General features: G+C 37.4%; 1 protein-coding gene across 6 annotated transcripts in view; it reads left to right on the forward strand.

The window, feature by feature from the left end:
• The window catches only part of LOC119543434 (cat eye syndrome critical region protein 2), a 160,458-nt gene that overhangs the window by 23,788 nt on the left and 115,009 nt on the right, over positions 1–21,661 (forward strand). The window contains exon 1 of one of the 6 annotated variants that reach the window (XM_037848259.1): positions 17,699–17,724. The exons of the other annotated variants lie outside the window; for them this stretch is intronic. The gene's annotated coding sequence lies outside the window, so the exon portion shown is untranslated. Of the gene's footprint in view, positions 1–17,698; positions 17,725–21,661 lie in introns of those variants that run through there. 6 annotated transcript variants of the gene reach the window in all.

Raw genomic sequence — 21,661 nt, forward strand, 5'->3', positions numbered from 1 at the left:
CAGATGGTTTCTCTTGGAACTACTCAACTCTGTTCATGTAACATGAAAGCAGCTGCTGAAAATGAGTAAATGAATGGATGTGGTTGTGCTCCATTAAAACTTTATTTATAAAAACAGGTGGCAAAAAACAAAACAAAACAGGTGGCAGGCTCAATTTGGCCCAGTGGTCATACGTAGCCCTGCTGTATACCCTTCACCCAACTTTCCCTAGTGTTTAATCTTATACAACGTTGGTACATTTGTCAAAACTAAGAAGTTAGCATTGGTACAATACTGTTAACCAAACTACGGACTTAAATTTTGGTTCTAACGGTTTTACCCCGATGTCTTTTTTTTTTTTTTTTTTTTTTCATTTTTATTGAGATTGTTCAGATACCATACAATTATCCAAAGATCCAAAGTGTACAATCACTTGCCCCTGGGTACCCTCATACAGCTGTGCATCCATCACACTTAATTTTTGTTCAATTATTAGAAACTTTTCATTACTCCAGACAAGAAATAAAGTGAAAGATGAAAAAAGAAAAAAAAAGAAAAGGAAACTCTAATCCTCCCCTATCCCTAACCAACCCCCCTCAATTGTTGACTCCTAGTATTGATATAGTACGTTTGTTACTGTTTATGAAAAAATGTTGAAATACTACTAACTATAGTATATAGTTTATAATAGGTATATAGTTCTTTCCTATATGCCCCTCTATTATTAACTTCTAATTGTATTGTCATACATTTGTTCTGGTTCATGAAGTGATTTCTAGTATTTGTACAGTTGATCATGGACATTGCCCACCATAAAGAATCAGACAATACCACCAATGTCAAGTGTCTAACATGCCTCTCCTATCCCCCCCTCTTATCTGCATTTACCTTAGTATATCACCTTTGTTACATTAAAGAAAGCATAATACAGTGATTCTATTAGTTACAGTATCTAGTTTATGCTGATTGCATCCCTCCCCCAATGCCTCTCCATTTTTAACACCTTGCAAGGTTGACATTTGCTTGTTCTCCCTCGTAAAAGAACATATTTGTACATTTTATCACAATTGTTGAATACTCTAGATTTCACCAAGTTACACAGTCCCAGTCATTATCTTTCCTCCTTTCTTGTGGTGTCTCACGTGCTCCCCATCTTCCTCTCTCAACCGTAGTCATAGTTACCTTTGTTCAGTGTACTTACATTGTTGTGCTACCATGTCCCAAAATTGTGTTCCAAACCACACACTCCTGTCTTCTATCACCCTGTAGTGCTCCCTTTAGTATTTCCTGTAGGGCAGGTATCTTGTTCACAAAGTCTCTCATTATCTGTTTGTCAGAAAATATTTTGAGCTCTCCCTCATATTTGAAGGACAGCTTTGCTGGATACAGGATTCTTGGTTGGTGGTTTTTCTCTTTCAGTATCTTAAACATATCACACCACTTCCTTCTTGCCTCCATGGTTTCTACTGAGAGATCTGCACATAGTCTTATTAAGCTTCCTTTGTATGTAATGGATTGCTTTTCTCTTGCTGCTTTCAGGATTCTCTCTTTGTCTTTGACAGTTGATAATCTGATTATTAAGTGTCTTGGCGTAGGCCTATTCATATCTCTTCTGTTTGGAGTACGCTGCGCTTCTTGGATCTGTAATTTTATGTCTTTCTTAAGAGATGGGAAATTTTCATTAATTATTTCCTCTATTATTGCTTCTGCCCCCTTTCCCCTCTCTTCTCCTTCTGGGACACCAATGATACGTACATTATTGTACTTTGTTTCATCTTTGAGTTCCCGGAGACGTTGCTCATATTTTTTCATTCTTTTCTCCATCTGCTCCTTTGCGTGTAGGCTTTCAGGTGTTTTGTTCTCCAGTTCCTGAGTGTTTTCTTCTGCCTCTTGAGATCTGCTGTTGTATGTTTCCATTGTGTCTTTCATCTCTTGTGTTGTGCCTTTCATTTCCATAGATTCTACCAGTAGATTTTTTGAACTTTTGATTTCTGCCGTATACATGTCCAGTGCTTCCTTTACAGCCTCTATCTCTTTTGCAATATCTTCTCTAAACTTTTTGAATTGATTTAGCATTAGTTGTTTAAATTCCTGTATCTCATTTGAAGTGTACGTTTGTTCCTTTGACTGGGCCTTAACTTTGTTTTTCTTAGTGTAGGTTGTAATTTTCTGTTGTCTAGGCATGGTTTCCTTGTTTATCCAAATCAGGTTTTCCCAGACCAGAACAGAGGGAAGAAATATTCAGTATCTGGTTTCCCTGCGGGTGTGTCTTAAAAAATTGCTCCACCCTTTGATGCCTCGGGTCACTGTGCTTTTCTGCCCAGCAGGTGATGCCTGTTAGCCTATAATTCTTGACTGGTGTGAGGAGGTGTGGCCGTGTTCCCCCAGGCTCTGGGGTCTGGTTCTGAATGGAAAGGGCCCCACCCCTTTCCTTCTAGAGAAGACAGAGCCCCCAGGTGGAGGTCATTAGCATTTCAGTGGTCTCACTCTCTGCTTGTGCTGTCTCCGCCCTTCCCCGAGTCACAGCCCTGGAAACTTAAAATGACTGGGGCTTTCTCCACTGAGCCAAAAAAGAAACAGATAGTCCCCTTCAGACCCAGTCAAGGCGACCCTCCGGCTCTCCCAGGTCAGTTGTCACCCAAAGCCTCTGTCTGTTTTTTGGGGCTGCGTACCTGTAGTGAGCAGTTCACACTCGCTACTTAAAACCCCAGTTGGAGCTCAGCTGAGCTGTATTCGCTTGCTGGGAGAGAGCTTCTCTGTGGCACCACGCGGCTCCGCAGCTCGGGCTATGGGGGAGGGGGTCTCCCGACCTGGTTCCGCAGGTTTTACTTACAGATTTTATGCTGTGTTCTCGGGCATTCCTCCCAATTCAGGTTGGTGTATGATGAGTGGATGGTCTCGTTTGTCCCCCCGCAGTTATTCTGGATTATTTACTAGTTGTTTCTGGTTTTTTGTAGTTGTTCCAGGGGAACTGCTTAGCTTCCACTCCTCTCTATGCCGCCATCTTGCCCCTCCTTCCCGATGTCTTTTTTTTTTCTGTTGCAAGACCCAGTTCAGCATACCACATTACATTTAGTCATCATGTCTCCTTAGTCTCCTTCAATGTGTGGCATTTTCTCAGTCAGTCTTTGGTTTTTCATGACCTTAACTATTTTGAAGAACACTGGTCAGTTACTTTCTAGAAAAATGTTCCTCACTTTGGTTTGTCCATTGTTTTCTCATGATCAGAATGGGATTATGGGTTTAGGGGAAGAATACCACGGAGGGGAAGTACCCTCTTTGTTGTATCCTGTCAGAGAGTGTATGATATCAACATGTGGTATTTTAAAATATATTTAATATATTTTTATTATATTTTCAAATAGATGATTTAATACATTTTTAAATATATGATGTCAACATGATCCCTAGTGATGTTAATCTTGATCACTTGGTTAAGTTGGTATCTGCCAGGTTTCTCCACTGTAAAAGTTACTGTTTTCCCTTTCTATATTATATTCCTTGGAAGCTGGTCACTAAGTCCAAGTGACAGTCAAAGGGAGGGGTATTAAGTACCACTTCTTGGAGCATGGGTTTTAGCTACATAAATTACTTGGAGTTGTTTTTAAGATAGATGTGTTCCTTCTCTCCCATGCATTTATTCAGTTATTTATTTATATCATGATAGACTCATGAATATTAATTTTATTCTTTGGGCTTTAATCCAGTGCTATAATTATTTACTTTGCTGTTCAAATTATTTTTTGAATATTTATTTTGTAACCAAATATTATTCTCTTGTACATGCATATCACTTTTTGTTTATGCACTTTCCAGTTGATGGACATTTGGATTAGTAACGTTTTATGGCTACTATGAATTAATAGCTGTATGTCTTCACTCTTAAGTCTTGTGTTGATGCATTTTATTTCCTCTTGGTTAGTCCCTTAGGAGTGGAATTGGAGTTAATACTTAACTTTTAAAGAAACTGCCAAACTGCTCTTCAAAACAGCCATACCAATTTAGTTCCAGTTTCTCCACATCATCATCAATATCTGTTTTTGTCTGTCTTTTTGAGTGTAGCCATTCTAGTGGGTATGAAGTGATAGTTCATTTGCACCTCCCTAATGGCTAATTATGTTGAACACTTTTCATATACTTATTGAGGCTATTCATGTATTTTTTTTTTTCATTCCTATCACTCTATTTTTTTTATTTTTAATTTTTTTACATTTTATCTTGAAATAAATTCAAAGGTATAGGAACAGTTGCAAAAACAATACAAACCCCATACACAGAACTCCAGCATTCCCTGACCCCCCCGATACCCCGTTCCACTAACTTTAACGTTGTCACACCGCTGTTTCTTTCCCACCCTCCCTCTGTCCCTCCCTCCTTCCCTCTCTCCCTATCATCCATCATCTGTTGCTGTGTCTTCTGAACATACGAGAGCTAGCTGCACACATCCTTGAACAAACACTATAATTCACATATACAATTCCCATGAACAAGAACTTTCTTTTATGCAATCCCATTTAGCACAGCTAAGAAGTATAAGAGATTCAACAATGATACAAAGCTTACATTCTATATTTCCTTTTCCTTATGTCTCAACTGTGTCCCTTTGAGCCTCCTGTCCTCCATCCTCATATCCCATCCAGGGTCATCCTTGGCATTCAGCTGTCATCTATTTAGACTTTTTTTTTTCCTCAATTGTGGAAACATATATACAGCCTAAATCTTCCTATTCTACCCCCTCCCTAGCATTCCATTAGTGGGATTAATCACATTTAGAATGTTGTAATGCTATCACCTTCCCACCATCCATTACTAGAAATTTCCCTTCACCTCAAACAGCAACCCTACACTCATTTCTTAACTACCCATTGCCCCTTCCCCCATTTCTCTTAACCCATACTCTACTTTTCTTCTCTGTGGTCATATTCTCTGATAATTTCTTTGTGTTTACTGTGGGGCTTAAAATTAACCTCTTAAGTCCATAACAATCTTGTTTTTCTTTGATACCAGCTTAATTTCAATAGGACACATAAACTGTGTACCTATACTCCTCCATTCCCCCACCTTTATATAGTGCTTTCAAAAATTACATATTTTACATTGAGTTCAAAACCACTAATTTGTCATTAGAGTTTGTGTATTTTATATCATGTAGGAAGTAAATAGTGGAGTTACAATTCAAAAATTATTGACTTCTATTTGTATTCCATTGTGGTCAGAGATTGTGCTTTGAATATGTTTGTTTGTTTGTTTGTTTGTTTCAATTTACTGAGGCTTGTTTTATGCCCCAGCATATGGTCCATTCTGGAGAAAGATCCGTGATCATTAGAGAAAAATGAGTGTCCTGGTGATTTGGGATGTAAGATTCTATATATATCTGTTAAAATTCTCTATATCTCTTTCTCCTTTGTTTCTCTGTCAGTAGGGCTCTTAGTATCTGAAGTAGGGCAGGTCTTTTGTTAGCAAACTCTCTCAGCATTTGTTTGTAAAAACTTTAAGCTCTCCCTCAAATTTGAAGGAGAGTTTTGCTGGATAACGTATTCTTGGTTGGAAATTTTTCTCTCTCAGAATTTTAAATATGTCATGCTACTGCCTTCTCGCCTCCGTGGTGGCCGCTGAGTAGTCACAACTTAGTTTTATGTTGTTTCGTTTGTATGTGGTGAGTTGCTTTTCTCTTGCTGCTTTCAGAACTTGCTCCTTCTCTTCAGTATTTGAGAGTCTGATCAGAATATGTCTTGGAGTGGGTTTATTTGGATTTATTCTATTTGGAGTTAGCTGGGCGTTTATGCTTTGTGTATTTATATTGTGTAGAAGTTTGGGAAGTTTTCCCCAACAATTTCTTTGAATACTCTTTCTAGACCTTTACCCTTCTCTTACCCTTCTGGGACTCCAGTGAGTCTTAAATTTGGATGTTTTATTTTATCCTTCATATCCCTGAGATCCTTTTCAATTTTTTTGATTTTTTTCTCCATTCTTTCTTTTGTTCTTTCATTTTCTGTTCTGTGGACCTCTAGGACACTGAGTCGTTGTTCAGCTTCCTCTAATCTTGTATTATGAGTATCCAGAATCTTTTAATTTGGCCAACAGTTTCTTTTATTTCCAGAAGATCTTCTATTTTTTTATTTAATCTTGCAATTTCTTCTTTATTCTCTTCTAGGGTCTTCTTTATGTCCCTTTTATCCTGTTCCATGATCATCTTCATGTCTTTTATATCCTGTGCCATGTTTTCGTTCCTTGATTCTGATTGTTTGATTAATTGTGCCAAGTACTGTGTCTCTTCTGATATTTTGATTAGGGTGTTTGGGATCGGGTTCTCCATATCGTCTGGTTTTATCATATGCATTAAGATTTTCTGTTGTTTTTGGCCTCTTGGCATTTGCTTTTCTTGATAGGGTTCTTTCAAGTTGTAAAAAAAAAAAAATACCAATCTAATTTTTCAGAAACACAAGTTGGCAATGTACACTTTCTCCACCTAACCAGCAGATGGCATCTGTGAGTCACCTATACTCTTCAAGTCAGTTCTCACCAACTCTGTCTCTGTGGTGTGTGGGGAAATGATTCTTGTGGGGTTCAGTTGGTGAACTCAGGTTGGGTTTGTTGTTGGAGCTGTCCGCCCTGAATGTGGTGCGTGTGTCTGGGTGGTCAGGGAGGCAGGGCTGCTTTAATATTCAAACCTCCCAGGTGTTCCCGGAGATTCAAGGCTGGTGCAAGAGTCTAAGCCTTCATTTCAGTTTTGCCCCAGATTTTCTCTTTCGCTGACCTACAAACCACTGGCATTGATGTAGAGTCCCTGGGTTTTCCGAGCGGGCCCCGCTTCTCAGCTGTGATCTTCCAGGACCTCTGCTGAGGGAAGGCTGTGCTACGTCACTAGTGCGCGTCGTCCCTCAAGGGAAGCCCTGGGCTGCTGGGCCGTGCAAGGGCGCTCTCTGCCTGATGCAAGATAAGGCTATAATTCTTGACTGGTGTAAGTTCTGAATGAAAGGCAGGTAGTAGAGCTGGGCCCCACCCCTTTCCTCTTAGAGAAGATAGATGCCCTCGGGGTGGGGGGGGAGGTCATTAGCATTTCAATGGTCTCTCTCTGCCTGTGCCACACCCCTGTCTGGCTCACAGAACTGGGAACTGAAAATGGCTTAGGGTTAGGCACTAACCCTAACTCTAACCCTAACTGAAAATGATTTTCAGGTTTCCTTCACTGAGTTGAAAAAGGAACAGAGCTAGTCCGAGGCGACCTCCGGCTCTCCAAGGTCAGTTTTCACCCAAAGCCTCTGTCTACTTGTTGGGGATTTGTACCTCGTAGTGAGCAGTTTACACTCACTAATTAAAACCCCATTTGGAGCTCAGCTGAGCTATATTCACTTGCTGGGAGAAAGCTGCTCTCTGGCACCACCAGGCTTTGTACCTTGGGCTGTGGGGGAGGGGTCTCCCAATTTGGATCCGCATTTCTTACTTACAGATTTTATGCTGTGATCTTGGGCATTCCTCCCAATTCAGGTTGGTGTATGATGAGTGGACGGTCACGTCTGTACCCCTGTGGTTATTCTGGATTATTTACTAGTTGTTTCTGGTTTTTTTTAGTTGTTCAGGGGGACTACTTAGCTTCCACTCCTCTCTGTGCTGCCATCTTAGATCCCATCTGTTCATGTATTTTTGGTAAAGTATCTATTCAAATCTTTGGCCCAGTTTTCCTTTGAGTTGTTTTGTCTGTTGAGTTGTGAGAGTTGGATATATATTCTGAATATGTCCTTTATCAGAAATAAGATTTACAAATGATTTCTCATTTATCAATTTATTCTTTTATGATTGTGCTAAGAAATCTTTGTGTACTTGAAGATCACAAAGGTTTCCCCCTGTGTTTTCCTTCATAGGTTTTATTGTTTTAGGTTTTACATTTACATTTTTGTATAGGGTGTGAGATAGAGGTCCTCTTTCATTCTTTTGGATATGGATATGCAGTTCTCTCAACACCATTTATTCAAAAGACTGTTCTGTCCCAGGGAGTGGATTTGGAAGCTTTGTCAAAAATCAGTTGACCATAGATCTGAGGATCTATTTCTGAACTCTCAGTTCAATTCTGTTGATCAATATGTCTGTCTTTATGCCAGCACTATGCAGTTTTGACCACTATGGCTTTATAATGTGTTTTAAACTCCTTTTGTGCCTGTCTTTTTCACTGAGCATGATGTCTTCACGTTTCACCTGTGTTGTTGCATGTATCAGAACTTCATTCTTTTATAACTTAATAATATTCCATTGTGTGTATCTACCACATTTTATTTGTTCATTCTTCTGTTGGAGGAAACTTGGGTTGCTTCCATCTTTTTGCAGTTGTGAATAATGCTGCTATGAATATTGGTGTGCAAATACCTGTTTGAGTCCCTGCTTTCAGTTCTTTGGTATATACCTAGAAGTAGGATTGTCACATCATATGGTAATTCTATACTTAAATTTCTGAGGAACCTGAACATAGGACAAGTTTTACTTCTTCCTTTCCAATTGAATGCCTTTTATTTCTTTTTCTTGCTTAATTGCTCTGACTAGAACTTCCAGTTTGATGTTGAATAACAGTGGTGACAGTGGGCATGCTTGTCTTGTTCCTGACCTTAGGGGAAAGATTTCTTTCTTTTTCCATTGAGTATAATATATGCTATATGTTTTTCATAAATGCCCTTTATCACATTGAGAAAGTTCCGTTCTTTTCTTAGTTTTCTAAATATTTATCATAAAGGATGTTGGATTTTGTCAAATGCCTTTTCTGTATCAATTGATGGGTGTGTTCCCCTTCCCCCCTTTGTTCTATTAATGTGGTACATTACCTTGTTTTTCTTATTTTGATCCATCTTTTTATTCCTGGAATAAAATCCCATTTGGTCATGGTGTGCAATCCTTTTAATGTATTGTGGTATTTGGTTTGCCAGTATTTCGTTGAGGATGTTTGCATCTATATTCATAAGGGATACTGATACTGTCTTTACCTTATTTTGCTATCAAGATAATGATGCCTCCTAGAATGAGCTAGATAGTAATTCTTCCTCTTCTCTTTTTTGGAAGACTTTGAGAAGGATTGGTATTAGATATTTTCATTAAATGTTTTGTAGAATTCAGCAGTGAAACCATCTGGTCTTTGGCTTCTCTTTTTTGGTAAGTTTTAAATTATTGTTTCAGTCTCTTTACTTTTTATAGGTCTGTTGAGGTTTTTTGTTTCTTTTTGTGTCAGATTAGATCATTTGTATGTTTCTTGGAATTTGTTCATTTCATTTGGCATACAATTGTTCATAGTACCCTCTTGTAATCCTTTTTATTTTAGTGTGGGCAGTACTACTGTCCTTGCTTTTGGTCCGGATGTTAATTACTTGTCACCCCTCTCTCTTTTTCCTTGTCAGTCTGGTTAAAGGTGTTAGATTTTATTGGTCTTTTAAAAAACCAACTTTAGGTTTTGTTGATTTTCTCTAATGGTTTTTCTATTCTCTATTTCATTTTTCTCTGCTCTAATCTTTGTTATTTCATTCCTTCCACTAACTTTGGGTTTAATTTGCTCTTCTAGTTTCTTTAGTGATGTTAGGTTTTTTTGCGTGTGCCCTTTCTTTCTTTCTTTCTTTCTTTCTTTCTTTTTCTTTTTTTTAATGTAGTCATTTAGTTATAAATTTCCCTCTGAGCACTTCCTTAACTGCATCCCGTAAGTTTTTGATGTATTGTGTTTTTGTTGTAATTTATTTGAAAATATTTCTTAATTTCCCTTGTGATTTCTTCATTGGCACATTGCTTAATAATGTGCTGTTTAATTCCCACGTGTTTGTATATTCTCCAGTTTCCTTTTTGATCCAAGGTGATAGTTTACATGATTTCAGTATTCGAAAATTTATTAAGGTTTGATTTGTGGCCTAACATCTATTCTGGAAAATGTTTCTTGTTCACTTGAGAAGAATATATATTCTGCTTTTGTTGGATGATGTGTTCTATTATGTCCATTATGTCTTATTGGTTAAAAGTGTTGTTCAAGACCCCTATTAATTTATTGGTCCTCTTTTTAGATATTCTAGCAATTATGAAGAATGGTGTATTAAAGTCTCCCAACTATTGTAGAACTACCTATTTCTTCCTTCAAGTCTGTCAATTTTTGCTTCATGTGTTTTGGGGCTCTGTTGTGAAGTGTATGTATGTTTATAAGCATTGTATCTTCTTGCTGGATTGAACTTATAATACCTTCTTTGGGTCTTAAAATCTTTTTTTTTACTTCACGTCTGTTTTGTCTGACAGTGATATAGCCATTCTGGCTCTCTCTTGATTACCGTTTGCTTGCAGTGTCTTTTATATTCTTACTTTCAACCTCTTTGTGCCTTTGTACCTACAGTGTGTCTCTGGTAGACTGTATATAGAAGGATTGTGCTTTTTTTTTTTGCTGTTTAATCCAGTCTGCCACTCACTGCCTTTTAATAGGGGAGTTTAATTCATTGACATTTAAGGTAATAACTGAGAAGGATTTATTTCTGTCATTTGGCTGTTTGTTTTTTGTTTGTGTTGTATGCTTTTGTTCTTCAATCATTCCATTACTATCCTATTTGTATTTAGTTGCTTTTTTGTAGTATGCCATTTTGATTCCTTCCTTTCCTTTTCTTTGTATTTTAAACTTTTATCAGTGGTTAACTTTGTAATCACAGTTAACATCTTTGTAGTTCTGTTTATCATCTTTAACTAATAACCTAGTTGGACTAGCACCAGCCTAGTTGCAGGATTATACAAACTCTACTCCTATCTAAATCTGACCCTTTTATATTGTTATCTCAGATTCCATCTTTATTCACTTTATGCCCAGTAATATAGGTAAAAAAATTTTTTTCTACACATTTACCTATTAAGTCATGGCGGGGGGGGGAGGGCAGGAGGGAACAGTTATAAACCAAAGGTACAATTTTACAGAATTTTATATTTACCTGTTTAGTTACCTTTATCAGTGTTCTGTTTTCTTCTTGTGGGTTTGAGTTACTTTTATTTTTGTTGGATGGACTTTAGTATTTCTTGTAGGGCTGGTGTTCTGGTAATGAAATCTTTCAAGTTTTGCTTATCTGTAGATGTCTTACTTTCTCCTTCATTTTTGAAAGGTATTTTTTCTGGATAGAGAATTCTCCATTGATAGTATTTTTTCTTAAAGGACTTTGAATTTATCATTTCACTGTCTTCTGGCCTCCATGGTTGTTAATGAGAAATCTGTTTATCTTATTTGGGATCCCTTGCAGCTTTCAAAATTCTTTCTCTGTCTTTGGATTTTTACAATATTGCTATATTGTATCTTGGTATTGATCTCTTAGAGTCTATCCTGCTTGGAGTTTGTGAAGGTTCCTGGATCTGTATATTCTTGTCTTTCATCAAATTGGAGTAGTTCTCAGCCATTATTTTTTCAAATACTTTTTCTGCCCTTTCTCATCCTTCTGGGACTTTGATGATGCATATGTTGGTGTGCTTGATGGCATCTGAGAGGTCCCTTAGGCTCTGTTCATTTTTTTTTCCCATTATTATTATCATTATTGTTAATTATTATTATTATTTGCTCCTCACAATGGATGATTTCATTTGTCTTGTCTTCAAGTTTGCTGATCCTTCAGCTTCCGTTGTCTGTTTAACTCTTGTTGAATCCATCTACTACATTTTCATTTTGATTACTGTACTCTGTAGCCCCAAGATTTCTGTTTGGTTCTTTTTGTTTTGTTTTGTTTTGTTTTTGATAATTTCCATTTCTATTTTATTCAGACATTTTCCTAATTACCTTTAGTTATTTGTATGTGGATTCTTTTAGCTCGTTGAACATATTTAAGATGGCTTCCTCAGGGGTTGTTTCTGGCATGTGAATTCATGTGAATTAACCATACTTTCCAGTTTCTTCGTGAGTTTTGTAATTTTTTTGTTGGGATCTGGATTTTCTGCGTTGTGATAATTCTGGAAATCTGTTTCTTCCATTCCTCTGGGATTGCTCTTTCTTTTTGGTGATTTTTCGAAACTACTTTTGATCCTTATTGTGGAATGGAAAGGAAAAAGAGAGGGAGAGAAAAAGGTACTGCCTCTTTAAAACATCTCTGCTGCTTTTGCTTGAGGTCTACCATCAGAGCCAGTCCTCTAGCAATCTGAAGTAGCTGATTAAAAGCATTGATCAAGGATCAGACCACCCTCCCATGGGTTTCCAAGGACTACGTCATTATAGCCCCCCCGGCACCAGCAAGGTGCACCAGGAGCTGGACTGCTTCTCTCTACTGCCTGCCGTGTGTTTGGGGATTAGAGATGAGGGCAGCTGCTTGGAGGGTGAAATTCACTGATATTTACCAGCCTCTTCATCTAGCTCTTCCCTGGATGAGACAGTTGTCCTGGATTTGGGCAGTTCCTGCCAGTTCCATAGTTGTTTTGGTGGAGGGTCTGATTCCTGGAGCTTCCTTTTCTCCCAACTTCCGACAATCCTCCTATTTCTCTTTGTGTGAACTTAGTAGTGTGTCTATCAAGGTATTTGACCATTCTTAAGTTTTTTAGTATATAGGCATGAAGTTGCTCATAATACTCCCCTTATTTTTTTAATATGCTTAGAATATTTAACAAATCACCTCTCTTATTCCTGATTTTGGTAATTTATGTCTTATTTTCCTGAGTAATATGGTTAGTATTTAATCAATTTTTTTTATCTTCCCTAAGATCCAGTGTTTGGTTACGGTGATTTTTCTCTATTGTTTTGTTTTTATTTTTCTACCTCATTGATTTCCACTTTGATCTTTATTATTTTGTTTTTTTTGCTATTTACTTTGGGATTTCATTTACTCTGTTTCTTGTTTCTGAAGGTGGAAAATGATATCATTGATTTGAGTCCTTTCTTATATTCTAATAGGGATGTTAAATGCTTTAAATTTCCCCCTGAGGATTGCTTTAGTATAGTCCCTTGAATTTTGGTATTTTGTATTTTTATTTTCATTTAGTTTTACATACTTTCTCATTTCCCTTTTGATTTCTTCCTTGACCCATGGGTTATTTACAAGTATGTTATTTAGTTTCTAAATATTTGGTAATATCCCAGAGAGCTTGCACTTATTGATTTCTAATTTAATTCCATTTGGTCTGACAACTTAGTTTGTATGACTTGAATGAATCCTTTTGCATTTATTAAGGTTTGTTTTATGGCCCATAATATGGTCTGTCTTGATAAACATTCTGTGTACACTTGAAAAGAATGTGTATTTTGCAGTTGTTGACTGGGGTGTTCTATAAATGTCAAATCAGAACTTTTTAATCTTTCAAAACAAAAGGGGTGAAATATGAAATGAATTTATTTCCCTCTCCCCAGCTTCATAGCATGAGTCTTTGGAAATCCTGCCAGCTCTTTCTTCCAGCTGAAGAGCTGTCTCCTGATTGGAATGACAGCTTTGAACGGGAAGACATTATTTCATTAGTGCACAAATCAGCCACAGCTATTGCCTGATTGGCTACTTAATAATTAAATGAAGTTGCTTGTAATTCTTTGAGCATACACAAAACTAATTAACCCTTTACTGCCTTGCATGCTGGGGGGGGTACTCTTGTGAAGATGGAGAGGAGTCTAAAATTAAAATCCTCTTTGAAAACTGGTGAAATAAAGAAGCTGATGCTTCAGTAATTCTTTAGGCAAATACCTTATTTAAGGGGAATATTAAGTACAAATAAAAAAATACAGTTTCAGAAACTATAATCCTCTGACAGCTTGACTATTTGACTTTAACAGTGTTTTTAGGGTCTTAATGGAAAAGCTTTTTACATCAACAATCCTTTTGGATCTGAGTCTAAGGAACTCTCTTCATAGCCAATTTTTCTCCCTTTAAGGAGACTTCAGTGTAAAAGCATTCTGTTGGCTATTTCATTTTATCTTGGCAATAGCCTCGAGAGACAGAGTAAGGTGGGTGAAAGAGAGGGCTGCATTGGATTATAAATCATAGGTGAGGAACAAAATATGGAGTAGAATTTCAGAGTTGGAAGAGACATTAAATAAGATGACTTCATTTTAGCCTCATACATGAGAAAAAAAATGACAGTTGAAATTACAATGCAGAGAAGTTGGGCACTTTGTCTAGTAGTGGTTTTCAACAGGGGCTGATTTTGTCCCTTCGAGAACATTGGAAGTGTTGGAGATGTTTTTGGTTGTCCCAACTGGGGGGTGGGATCGGTGCTACTGGCATTTGGTAGAGGTCAGGAATGCTGCTAAAATTCTAAAATGCACAGCCCCCGACTACAAAGAATTATTCAGCCCAAAATGTCAGTAGTGCTGAGCTTGAGAAACCCTGGCTTAAAGTCAGTTTATCTTGAGTTTTGGTCATAGTCCAAAACTTTACCTTCAGAGACTTACACAATCTTGTCAGCTGTTGGTAATCAACTCTAAATAATTTTTATGTTTACTTTTTTGTGGTGGTCTATAAAGAACACTGGGTGGGGAGTCAGGAAAGTGGACCTCATATCCAGTTTTCCCTTTTACAAGCTGTGTAATTTGGGCAAGTCGTTCTAATGTCCTGAGCCTCAGTTTCCTTTGATTATGTAGCAGATGTCACAGTAACCAGAATGCCACTCTTCATTAAATGATTTCTTTAAAGTCTTGTCCAGCTCTCTGAAATTCTAGCCAAATCTTGTTTGATCAGCATTTTTGATGGACTTTGTAACAGAATTTTTATTCCTAAAATCCTGGAATGCATCTCCGTCATCTTTTCAGGTACTGAATCGATGTGCTTGGATTGATGTTTCTGGTGATTACAAACTAATTTTAGTATCAGCTCAGATAAAATAATTAAGTAAAAATGCCTCTAAAATGTTAATTCACTCATACCTAAATAGGAGTGTATGTTGGGTCACCTAATTTAGCACCTAATTTATATTATCTTGTAATTAAAACAAAACAAGCAAGTATATTTTTATATTCTCATTCCTGCTTAAAATTCTTCAATGTTTTTCCCTTGCAGTTAGAATAAATTTGAAATCCCTTACTATGTTTACTGGGACCCCCACAAAATTTGTATCTTTCAGCTTTTATGGCTTTGGCTTGTACTGTTCTCTTCCTGGCTCATGCACTAGCCGCATCACCTTTTTTCCCCCCTTTCTCTCTGTCAAAGGCTCTGAGCTCCTAAGGGTGTGGTCTTTGCAGTCAGCTGTTTACCTGGAAGGCGTGGGGGAGATGGCCTATTCTTCCTGGTGTTCAGGTCTTGGCTCAGATATCATCTCAGTGAAAAACCTTCTCTGATCATCTTGTATATCTACACTTGTTTGGAAAATTTTAAGTATTGTAGAGAGAGTAATACAGTGAATTTCCATCACCCATTCCCAACAATTATCAACTTGATCATTCAGTTTCTTGATCAGTCAGTTTAAACTAGTGCGTCCTCAACAGACTGAGAGTGTCAGCTCACTCTTTTCTTTTTCTGGAGTTACCTTTTTTTTTTCTTATTTTCTTGTCTGTTTTCCCTGCAAGAATGTGAGTTCCATCACTGCAGGGATTTTGTCCTGTTCACTTCTGTATCCCCAGTACCTAGAATTGTCCCTACACATAGTAAGTGTTCAGTAAATACTTGCTGCATGAATGAGTGAACTAAACTTCCTACACGTTTAGTTTCAGGGACTGTTTCGTGCACATTTGTGTTCTCAACTATGCCTAATGAAGAGCTTCACACATAGTAGACATTCAGTGAATATTTAATATCTTTTTTTTCTAAGTCACTGCCCCCCTCTGCTTACAGATTTGTTTACATAATAACCCGGATCAGCATTTTTTTCATTCAAGAAGACTATATTTTCTTTCATTTATTTTCTGATTACCTTGCTTGTGTAGTAAGAACAAGTTTCTTATTGATTGGAGATTTTTCTTCCCTGCCAGATTCACGTTGTTTGCTCATAGGTAATTCATAACATGTTCTGGAAACTCACATTTATCTTTCCTTTCTCTTATCTGTTGTCTCTAGAACTACAGAAAGTAAGAGATGAAAAGGACATTAGAAACAATTTAGATTTAATTAATAATTTTACAGATGAGGAAACTGCCCAAGGTCATACAATAAGGTAGTGGGTTGAATTGGGATCAGAACCAGAAGAGCTAAGCCTGGAAGCCTCACGTTATGAGTTCTGTATTGCAGTTGGACTCTCTTAAGTTCTTTGTAATCAGAGACCATATATTATACTTTTTGAAGTACTTCCCATTGTCTTTAGCACTAGGCAGAGTAATATTTTTGGACTGAGAATAATGTGAAGACATTGCTTAATTTGAGAATTAATTTAGTAATACATTTCTACCTGCCTCATGGGAAGAGACACCTGGAGGGCAAATCTTGATTACTTGTGCGATGGGTATATAAAAAGAATTGAGAATGGGACAGATGAGGTGAAGAGAGGATTAACAGAAGGCTGCGTATGATGGCTTAGCCCTTTGGAACAAATCCACCGGTCCTGCTGTCCAGTCCTGTCTGAAAGATCCATCTGGGCCTCCCCTGAGTGCAAAAATGTGATGTAATGGACATAGGACATGAAAGCCAGGTTTTGCTGAAAGTAAATGGTGGGTTGGATCAAGTAGACTTGGAATGTTAGGTGTAGACACAGAATGTGAAGAACTGAAGACTTGCAATAGGTAGCATATGTGAGTTCTCTTTCCATTTATCTAGTAAAATCCAGACCTTTTGCATCTTGATTGCTATTTTTATTTTTTAAAGTTGTCAATGTCATTTTAAAATAATACCTTTGTTTGTAAAAAATGTTACTGTAAAAAACTTAGAAAATTCAGATAAGCAAAAAGAAGAAAATAAAGATGATTTTTCCAATTACTTATATATTACTTGGTCTTTTTGAGCTTGTATAAGTCTTTATATATATGCATATACATATTGTTTCATATATTATGTCATATCATAACAACATGTTTTGTGGCTTTTAAAAGTAATATATAATGAACATTTTTCATGTTTATATGGAGATCTACTCTGCCATTAAAATTTAGATGTGGCTGTGTCATCATTTATTTCTTTAACCAGTCCCCTATTATTGGGCATCTAGGTGTTTTCCAATTTTACATAAATTAACACTACTGAAATGACATCTTTGTGTGTGTGCATGCATGACTGTTTCCTTAGGATAAAGCTATGAAGTGGAATTTCTGTGCCAAAGGTTTTGTACTAGTTCTTGTTGTTTGTTTTGTTTGTTTTGTTTTTTTTTTGGTCATGTTTTTTTATTGTTGTGGCTAACTTTCTAATAAATTATCTAATTTCTTCTGTATGAAATAAATGAAGATCCATTTTTGGCTGCAGATCTGGTGTTCTTATAATAACCAGAAATGACTGGGGTCATTCTATTTATGCAATCTTGTTTCTCTAAAATATGCAAATAGAAGTTGACACCAGGAAATCTTAATGATGCTGTTAAGCCCAGCTGGTAGTCATTCTATTGCTTTACTGTAGCTGCACTTCATTTTCTACTTCTCGCTTTCCTTTCCATTTAAATTTCCTGATGTCATCTATACTCTTCAGCTACTTTTGTTAATTTGTTCATTGCTTGTGCCTCCTCCATATGTCTTAGCTCCCTTTCTTAGGGCTAAAGAGGCCTTTGGCTCCCAGTTCAAATTTCTGTATTAAAGAGTAGCGTTTGCTAGTTTTCACTTGAGGGGAGGAGGTAATGGTTGTTTCCACCCCTTCTTACTTTCGACAGAGGTAACTGAAGGAAGGGTGTTGCTGTGGGACAGACAAAAGGTGAAGGTGAACCCTTTCTCCAGTGATTTTGTTAAAGGTAAATTGGATTTTTGAAGTTGGGGAAATTGGGTTTGAGAGCCCCTCACTCTGCCTGCAATGACTCTTTGGAGTAATTCTTGGAGCTAACCAGGACTTGGGTCCCCATTAGTGGTGCATTGTATCTTTTTATGGAAACATGTGGCAGGCTTCCTTGTCTAAAACTGAGATGGAACCATAGCCACTGCCCCCAGAGGTGTGAGCCAGAGGTGTCCCACTTCCTCTGGGCATTCTGGGTATAGCCAGTCTATTTGTACCCCTACATTCTGTGTTTGGAGGAGAGTGATCTCTTTTTGCAAATAGGCTGCAGTGTGACTTGATAAGCCATTCGTAAATTTTCTTCAGGAGTATTTGACTCCCCTCTTTAAAAATGCCCTCCCTTGGGGCATACCGACCTTCCCTGGACCCTGTTGGAAATACATCTTTTGCAGAGCCTTAGATCTTCCTGGAGTCAGTGGTGATGTAGAGGGATATCTTTGTAGGATGTGGACCTCCTTTATTTATTTATTTATTTTTTTAATCTTCATTTTATTGAGATATATTAACATACCATGCAGTCATACAAAACAAATCGTACATTCGGTTGTTCACAGTACCATTACATAGTTGTACATTCATCACCTAAATCAATCCCTGACAGCTTCATTAGCACACACACAAAAATAACAAGAATAATAATTAAAGTGAAAAAGAGCAATTGAAGTAAAAAAGAACACTGGGTACCTTTGTCTGTTTGTTTGTTTGTTTCCTTCCCCTATTTTTCTACTCATCCATCCATAAACTAGACAAAGTGGAGTGTGGTCCTTATGGCTTTCCCAGTCCCATTGTCACCCCTCATAAGCTACATTTTTATACAATTGTCTTCGAGATTCATGGGTTCTGGGTTGTAGTTTGATAGTTTCAGGTATCCACCACCAGCTACCCCAATTCTTTAGAACCTAAAAAGGGTTGTCTAAAGTGTGTGTAAGAGTGCCCACCAGAGTGACCTCTCGGCTCCTTTTGGAATCTCTCTGCCACTGAAGCTTATTTCATTTCCTTTCACATCCCCTTTTTGGTCAAGAAGATGTTCTCCGTCCCGTGATGCCAGGTCTACATTCCTTCCCGGGAGTCATATTCCACATTGCCAAGGAGATTCACTCCCCTGGGTGTCAGATCTCACGTAGGGGGGAGGGCAGTGATTTCACCTTTCAAGTTGGCTTAGCTAGAGAGAGAGGGCCACATCTGAGCAACAGAGAGGCATCCGGGAGAAGGCTCTTAGGCACAATTATAGGGAGGCCTAGCCTCTCCTTTGCAGCAACCGTCTTCCCAAGGGTAAAACCTATGGTAGAGGGGTGGACCTCCTTTAAAGGGACCAGAGTCAGAGAAATTACTCTGGGGGAAGAACAGGTTGGAGAACAAATAAGCAGGTTTATAGTTCTGACCTTGGAAGATAAAATGTGAAGGAAAGGAAGGAAGGAAGGAAGTATGACTTTTCCTTTGCAAGCTTTTTTTGTTTCCAGGCAAGTATCCTTCAAGGTCTAGAGGCAGACTCTTGAGGCTATAGCATCTATTTTGGTTGCTTATAATTGTTCTTAAGCATGTCCTTAAGGTATTGATGTGTATTGTCTATGATTGTGCCATGTAATCAAGCGCATTTGTCCTACAGCTGCTTACTCCTTTCACATTGTTCAGACCTGTGAATCATAGCGAGAAAAACAAAAATGTTTGGTGTCAGAGGAACAACCATCTCTGCTGCAGGGACTTAAGTCTAGTTTTTCGTTTGGTAGTACATTCTCCAAACTATTCAGTAAGCTAGATGTGAGGTCTAAAGCTAGTCCAAATTTCATGTGCAATTGGAGAATAGAGTATTGATCACTATAGATCCCTAGGAGGACAGAGGTTCTCAGTGATGATATGATGTTTTGATTGTTACGGATTGTAAAGTACCTAAGTTTGCAAAAGATATGCCTTAAAAGTTCATTTGAGAAGATGCCAGGTTGTTCTTGTAATATTCTCACTCATAGTTTCATGTGCTCTCTAGGATGGAGAAAAGTGTTGGGGATAGGGAGTTGAAGTCAGGGTGGGCATGAGTGGATTACAGCTAGAATTTGCCAGGGTCTGTATATAATCTACCTTTAGTCTTTCTTAGTGATATACCTATTGGGATGTGCTTACATGTTCAAGAAATCTGTTCGCAACCAATGATTTATTCCTGAGGTGTGGTTTCTAAAGGGTCTCTATATATTTTATATATAAATGTGTGCTTTATAAAGTGAAAATTGCCTGTATATAATTTTAAAACATTTTTGTCATCTCTTATTTGTGAGTACAAATGAGCGTAAGGTGAATGGTTACTTAATTCACTTAGAAGCCGTTCATATTGGTGCCTACAGTGCCTAGCAGTGAATGCTTAAACAGTATTTGAATGAATAAGTAAATAAATGAGCTTTTTTTCCTGTTCACTGTTGAACCTTATATATTAACAGATACTTGCCTTTAATCTGTTAGCTGTTGTACCATTCTCTTCCCTTTTTGATACAGCATTCTGCCCTTCTGGCCTGGTTGTTTCATTCAGTATGCTGTTGCAGTAGGAACATTAGGGGAACTGCTTTCAGCTATATGTTTCTAATAAAGAATTTGCAACTTATGGAGTAATATGTGGAAGTTGGTACATGACTGATACCTTAGGTATAATTGATTAGAATGTTGTTAGTGTTAACGTGGCCTGTGATTTTTTTCATATTTAATATATTCCTCCAGAGAATACCCATGGACAAGCAACGTTTTCTCAATGATTCCAGGACAGTAGTTTACAGTCCCTAGTTTTTCAAAATCTCTGGATTTCCCCAGTTATTTCATCATATTGTGAAATTCAGGGCACTCCAGGTAAAAAAATTAATTCACCTGAAGAAGTAATTCCATATAGAAGAATGTAAAGTACAAAACAAAGTATTGTACGGTATCTGAAACCGCTCTTCCTTCTCACCGTGAACTAGAGAGAAGGAAGATGAAATGTTTGCGTATGATAAAGAGTCAGATTATCATGTCTTCTCCCCAAAATGTGCTAGTGTACAATAGTATTATCATTTGGTACCATGTGTGAAATATCTGGGGCTGCAGTTAAAATGACATAATTTGGTGGCCAAATGCATCAGGATACTTGGAAACAAAGTAACCTATATTTCAAAGCGTAGTAAAAGTCTGAAAATCAGCATTTCGTATTACAGAAAATCCTGATGGTCTAGTATTTATGTGCTAACCACTAGGCATACAGAGAGTTTTTCATTGTGATATATTTTGTTAGTAGATTGTTAGACTGTTTAGGATTGTTTGACTTTCTAGTCACATTGACATGTTTTGCTGCTCCTGTACAGAAAGGGAGAGTATATCTTACCATTCTTGATATATTTGCCCTTTTATGTGTTGTAGTTTGGAAGTCAGATAGTGAGTTCAGTTGTGATTATCTCAACGTATTTTGACTTTTTATTTCATATATAATTAATGATGGCCTCAAGCAGTAGCAAAGGTGTAGGTAATGGAGGCTATGGGTTGTTAACCATTTGGTACTGCCAGAAAATGGTCACGATAAAGTGACTTAAACAATATAAAAACAGAAATAGCAATCATTCAGAATTTAGCATAGCTCATCTGCATCACCTGTTACTAATTTTTTTTTTCTGTATAGTTAAAATTTATTTACTTTAAATGGGAAAAGAAAGTTGTATGCTGGATCATTTCCCTGTCAGTGTCTACAGTCCATTACTATGCAGCATAGCTTCTACATTAGTCCCCTGCAGCAAATTCTCTTCACAAGTCGTTTCTGCAGTGTTGAAGAATTTATACCTCTGTTTATTTCTTAATATAAGGTCATTTACTCAACTATTATTCAGTAATAAAGTGTTGTACCTGAATATACTGTTCTATTATAGTTCACTGAAACTAATATAACTTTGGCAGTT

Source organism: Choloepus didactylus, chromosome 8 (assembly GCF_015220235.1).
Source record: "Choloepus didactylus isolate mChoDid1 chromosome 8, mChoDid1.pri, whole genome shotgun sequence".
Lineage (NCBI taxonomy): Eukaryota > Metazoa > Chordata > Mammalia > Pilosa > Megalonychidae > Choloepus > Choloepus didactylus.